This window comes from Mya arenaria, chromosome 12 (genome assembly GCF_026914265.1).
Source record: "Mya arenaria isolate MELC-2E11 chromosome 12, ASM2691426v1".
Taxonomy (NCBI): domain Eukaryota; kingdom Metazoa; phylum Mollusca; class Bivalvia; order Myida; family Myidae; genus Mya; species Mya arenaria.
Window position 1 is genome coordinate 9,532,841 of NC_069133.1, and position 7,392 is coordinate 9,540,232.

Here is a 7,392-nt window from a genome sequence, read left to right on the forward strand (position 1 = left end):
CCCCTGTAATGTAAAAGTTACTGCACTCACAATCCGTGTAATGTTATAGGTACTGCACTCACAATCCGTGTAATGTAATAGTTACTGCACTCACAATCCGTGTAATGTAATAGTTACTGCACCCACAAGCCGTGTTATGTAAAAGCTACTGAACCCATAACCCGTGTTATGTAATAGATACTGCACCCACAACCCTTGTATGTAATAGTTACTGCACTCATAATCCGTGTAATGTAATAGTTACTGCACTCACAACCCGTGTAATGTAATAGTTACTGCCCCTACAACCCGTGTTATGTAATAGTTACTGCATCCACAATCCGTGTTATGTAATAGTTACTGCACTCACAACTCGTGTAATGTAATAATTACTGCATCTACAAACCGTTTTATTTAATAGCTACTGCATCCACAATCCGTGTCATAAAATGGTTACTGCACCCAAAACCCGAGTTATGTTATAGTTACTGCACCCACAGCCCGTGTTATGTAATGGTTACTGCACTCACAACAACATCTACGACCTTCTTGCGAAATGCTACCTCTAAATCGTTTTCATTTGATTTCAGGAACTGTCCGAGAAGGTCGTAGATGTTGTTGTGAGTGGAATCTTCCACCAGAGGTAATGTGATTTTACGACAGTGCTATAGCCGGTTAAGTTATTTCATCTTCAAACCGTGTCTGTGAAAAGCAGGGGCTCTTTAAAGGAGAAGAGAGTCGAGGAAGTAGAAGAGAGGAATGAAAGAGGCTATATGAAAAATGGAGACGAGGTAGGATGGAATGGGCGGGGTTAAAGGAGTTTTAAGTGGGAGGGCATCCACGCCTCTATCGGGCAAATCCTCGGAAGCTCAATATCTATTGCACGCATCCGCGCTATTTTCGGGCAAACTTCCGGTAGCTTTATATATATATATATATATATATATATATATATATATATATATATATATATATACAAATCCAACCTTTGGGATATTTTACCTATTTGAACAACCTTTGGAAGACATTATCATTATCATGCTATATATCCTATAATAATATATCCTATGCATATTCCTTCATAAAATATGCATAAATAAATGTAGTAAAGCATTTTTACTGATGTTTTTTTTCCAAAAATACTAGCCATCGAGAAAATACAATTTTTGACTGTCGCCTAAAGGTAAAGCGCCGGATGTTCATGAAAAAGTACAACCTTTGGGAGAAGTACCCTAAAGGTTGTATATGTCGCCAAATGGTTCAATATAATATATAAAGTAACTTGACTACTTTACTCAGTCGGTAGAGTGGTCTGAATGTCTCGCGACAAACCCTGTTCGTATTAAAGCGGTAAATATCGGTTAACCTAATACTTTAGTCCTACTGACAACTTTAACATGCCAGTTCGGTAACCATGATTTATATAGCCATCTCTTCAAACCTTTCAATATATTGTCAAATTATTATTTCTTGCATTTTGTTTGCTGTGTTCATGCCAATATTTGAAGCTAATTTTAATTCAAAGTCGGGCTAGGTTGTGATCTTACTCTCACAATTAGACGAAGTTTTATGAACCTTAATAAACAATAACAACAAAATATATGCCATTATTATTAAACCACATACATGTTGTTTGTCCAATGACATGCTTTATTGTCGTTTTCATCATTGCATTACTCTTGTAAAAAAGCAGCATTTTTTGCAATTATGACGGGGTTGCTTAATTGCTTCAACCACCCGTTGGTGTGTAAGCTTCTTTACACTCGCACTCGGGTCTTGCCCATTCGACGAGTGCTCTGGTAAGAGTGTTAGTTATTTAAAATATTTCGAGAATGGTGCACAGACACAATAAAACCCTGGTTGAGCCAATCCAATTCTGACGTGCCGCAAAGTTTGCACTGTCACACGGGACCCCGATTAACGTCCATCCCGGAAGATGATTAGTATATTAATGTTGCGGTTGGGAATCGAAACTGCTGTCCCTGGATTGAAAAGTGTGACACAAGACCACGGAACCACCCGAAAAACGTTGACAAGCTATTAACCGTGTATTTCGGTATTTTCTCCCTATATATGGCGATACCAGTTAGCAATGCGATGGTTGTCGGAATACATCCTCCGGCGGGATTATGTATGCCAAAAACGTGCCCTGGTGTCCAAAAGCGTAGTAAGCAGCTAGCCTATTTCATTTTCGTGAGCTGGAAGAACATCACTAATTATGAAACGGCTATAAAATTACAAGTTATTATGACTATATGCAAAATGCAGCATGGAGGACTCATTTAAGTAATAGTTTAATAAGAAAAGTTGAAATTGTTGTGTATAATGTCCTCATCCTGTTATGCCAAATGCCAAAACGAGATTGTCTGATGGAGGGGCAGACATCGACGGCCCTATACTTTGAGGAAGAATTGACGATTGGATTTTATATATGTCTTTGGTGTAATGTCTTCTGCGATTTCATACGTTTTCCTCTCAGACTTAAACAAACGTGTCGTTGCAACCCCACTGTTCCTTTACTTTAAATAACAAATAGAAACCACCCTTTGCTAATATCTAGCGTTATTGCATTCCTTAACACACGTTGTGCACGTGCGTTTTTCAAAATCATTTCAGAACTGAAAAAAGAGTGAAATCTATATACATTGTAAATTGATTATGTTTTCAATTTGAAAAGCTTAAATGCTATGAATATATGTACATATTCATTTTGATTAAGTTTCACTCGTATCCGTTTGATTGTTAAACCATTCGAATTAATAATGTGAGGCTTTTTTCCAAGAAAGTAATGATTTCAAATCAAATCAGTAACGTATTGTTTCACCTGAGAAACAACCACCAGAAACCATACATTAAAATTACACTAAGAAAAATGATTTGCTATAATGAATTTAGTGCAGTTAATCTCTCCAAAAAAGATTTAAATGTGCACTTGACAATTATACTTGAATATTTGATACGGTATAAAAGCGGTAACAGCAGGCGAGAAAAATGCACAATATAAGATAAGAAGGTACAACACTAGCCCCAGGCGGTAGGTCCTGGCGCGAGGCCAAGACTGTATGAACATCATCTTTCCGCGTATCTATACCCCATTTAAACAAAGCGACACACGATCCTTCCCTAGATTGAATATCAAATTGATATTGCCACTAACCGTTTTTTCTTGATTTCATCGTGTATGCGGTCGAACAACTTTTTCCTTGTGTCGATCTCTTTGTGGTTAATAAAGGTTGCCCCTCTTTCCCAAATATTAAGATATTTTGAACATTACGTTTGAGATTCAAAGATTCATTTAAATATGTATCAAAATGAATCTAGGAACATTTTAATTTATTCCAAAATGGTTCTTATATAGTTTTCCCATCAATTTATAGAAATTATTTCAATTACAAATCGAACTTCAGTTTTCCAGACAAACTCATTCGTTTCACGATGTCTCTCCCAGAGGAGTCCGACTGCAAATATTAATTGTTCAGATATTAAGAATGTGTTCATTGGTTGCACGACACCTAGTTTAGTTTCAACTCTTTTTACTTATTTGTGGGATTATATTGTTCCCGAAAAAAATCTTAGTCAGTAAAACCTTTTTTTTGTATTCGAATAACAAGGGACCACATAAATCCGCTGGCGACTTTTGGACACCAAATAACTGGGGGTTGACGTTTTCACTTAAACCCAGGTTATGCTTACACCATAAAAGTCGAGACAACCGTTGAAGTACAAAACAAACACGAAATGAATGAGGTCACAGGAGCGGAATTTTATACGGGATAATGAGGCCTAAATTGAAATTGATTCGACTATGTATTTTATTGAAATCCCTGTAACGGAAAAATATTTATCACAATTTTAGAAACGTCCTCGGTACACACAGCACACAATGCTTGACAAACCTATTGACTATTTGACATAAGATTCTGTTTTATTTTGACTGACGAAGAGGTGTATCACTGTTATATTATTGAAAGGCATTTACTGCATGTTTTTAAGACTAATTAACCCATAACAAACACTTTGCAAACACATCCTAGCAGTAAATGTTGTGTAAACAGTTGTGTTTATGTAAGGTTTCTTCGTGTTTCTTAACATGACTTTTTCCTCAATTATACACCAATGATATATCTGAATCAATACGTTGAATAAATAACTGAGACGGAAATAAAAACTTATGTTTTATAATTATCAAAGTTTAAAGGAAATCCTTATTTAATTTACATGGAAAAGAGCTCTCATATAAAATACGTTTAAGCGACATACAATATACATTGATTTTTATTACTTCTTCAGGAAGGATCGCTTAAGATCATATCGTTATTTACATGAAGCTTACATAGGCCATTTTTCCTGCAACAAATTAGAGGGAAGAACGGAACAATAACACTAACATAATTTTACGGAATATTAACATTTGTTTGAATTTTATTAATAATCTTTTTAAGTTCTTAACCATACGACTTACACTGAGCAGAGATTATCGGTTGAAAATTTAAAACAATTCACACTTCAATACCAAATAAGACTTTGACCTTGCTTTAAACATGTGAAATTAGTGAGAAACGCCAATAGTGTGATTTTATGCCCCTATATTTTGGGACATACAAATTTGCATTTGTCATTAAGTTAGGATGTCCTGAAAATCTTGTGACAAGCATATCATCAACTTTTATGTATTTACTTCAATCTTTGATTTCGCATAACTTTCTGTAAGACACAACCGCTTCATTCACTGGCAGGTATATTGTCCTTAAGTCTATTATAAATTCATATAGTGTACTAGATGCCATTTTTTTCTTTATTCAGTGTTTTACATATATCTTACTGTATGAAATTATGGAATAAAACGAAAAGGACTTCATGGACTTATGCATGACATAAAGAACGATATAATAATTAACTTTTAACACTACCGAGCCCGGTAAACAAACTTATTATTACAATTATTTTGATGATGTATTACCCACGTTGTGATGACAAAACTTTTCTTTTTCTTTTCTGTTTTCCTTTTTACATGAAAGGATGAGGTATTTTAGAGAATGATTTTACATATCGGTCTAACCATAAACTATTAAATACATGTCACCACAAAAACATAACGTCAAACGAACGAACCAATAAAGAAAGAAAATATCGGAAAAAAAATGTATGAATTATAAAGGCTCAACCATTTTTCAATTCTTCTCATTTAAAGATTGTACACAACCATTGTACTAATAGAAGTCCAGAACGATACATGGTATATGCTATGCAAGGTGATGGTGTTATTTTGATAAAGCTTCGGGTCCAAGTACATTGTAGGTTTTTGACCCACGCCTAATTCATTCAATAAAAAATATTCAAATAGAGAAAATAAATTATATCCAGTGAAAAAGAGCATACACTGGAGCAGGGGCGACATGTTTATGTCTAGATAGTCCAGTATGGGTGATAATTATCTCGTACTTGAATACTTAATTGGAAAACAATCGAACGCGGGCCGTTTGAAAAACAAAAACAAACAAAAAAAGAACAACATACATATGTAGATGAACATTTGAAAAAACAAAAAACAAAATCAATAAAACATGTCAACGTATTCTATGGTATTGAAGAAGTTTTAGAATTCAGATAGAAGTGAGGCAACTGGGAGCTCAACATTAAAGAGGTCAGTTCACATTATTATATATGTATGCACATTGGACGAGACGTCCTGTTCTCAGAACACTCTCTTGCCTAGGAACTCTCCGCGAGTCTTACTCATCCTTTAAAAATATCAAAGTTACCGTACTCTAGCTTTTAGATTTTTAAGACACGCATGTTATCCAATTTTTAAATTACAACAAGTCAAGACCAATGAAAAAAAAACATATCCAAAATTCAGAGCTGTGGGACCAGATGTTTCATTCATCGTAGAGCCCGTGGTTACTCATTTGGCGAATTTCCCACAGACAAATGGGATTAACCCACCCCCTTGGCCTCAAAAATATTTTTAAGTCATACTTGGGGCTGTGAGGGAGTCAAGCCATATTGTAGCCTGTGGTGCGGGCTGACCTTTATAAACTCAACAACGGCAATAATAGACGCCAAGTTGCGACATGTAAAGCCCGATAAATGAGCCTCAAACACAGTCAGAATGTTTTCTATGTTATTGCAACAAAGACTTACATGGAGTTCAACAGTAAGACGAAAAGTATTTGTATTTAGTATGTTATATAATTTTGTAACGATCAACTTGGAAAATTTAAAAACTCGAACATCTTAATTTATTGTGTACTCAATTAATTAATGTTTCAATAGTACTATTTCAACTGTTGACCTCTCAGTGTTACCTTAAGACCTGGATGATGTGTGTGCTACGTCGCCTTATAATTGTGAAACCGTTTTGAAAATCATACTATGTATGATCAATACAGCCAGGACAATGTTTGCTCAGGATGGATTGATGTACTTACGTTTTGTTGAAAATCCTAGTAGACATGGTAAAGTTTCAACCCGGACTGAGTTCAGTCAAAATAAGTTCCATCAACAATACTCATTTTGATATTTAACTTTTATTGCGTCCTTGACATTTGACGTACAAATCCGTGTTTTATGCGCTAAGGGCTTCATGGTGATGCTTTCTACATGGTAAAGATACAGTTCGGATGAAAGCACTAACACACACTTACCCACTCAGTGATTAACTCTTTTGTATAATCATTATTTAACTTGATACTGACGCTGAGGCACCAGTCATTCAATATGTATGCGTTTCTAGCTATAGGCTATTCGGTTATAATCCTGTTATCAGTTAATAATATTTTCGGTAAATGCATAAATAAGTGAATGTCACTTGAAGGAAAAAGAACTATTGCTGTGCGTTCATACCGCTTGTAGGCTCGTACTCAGGCGAGATTCCGATCGTTCAAACTACATAAACAGACAGAAAAAAGGTACATACATTATCACTACGACATCGTGGCCTTATAAAATCTATCTTGATTAACAGAACAAAATAGACCATTCCGAAACAACAGTATTTCTTAAAAAACGCTTTTCTACGATCATCATAATTATCAAATCACTATTGAACCCTCGGACAAATCCCGCCAAACACGCAATTCTGCGATGACCGTGATAGTATGCAACTGACTGGTATGTTTTGTCTATTAAGCGAAAACATTAATCTACAGCGTGCTTAAAAGACGAAAGAGACCGTTTAAAATTATAAACATATATATATATATATGTTATAGCACCATTACTAATGATAACATTTTACTGAAAATAATTTATCTATGTCCTATTCTAGCATGGCACATACTACTCTTACTGATAATATATTTTCTAATCCCTAAACAATACTTTACTGTTAGGCAGAGATAAAATATAAATGTCATGCGTAGGCAATTTAAAAGGCAATTTACTTCTATGTCCTTTTATATTAAAATGTGT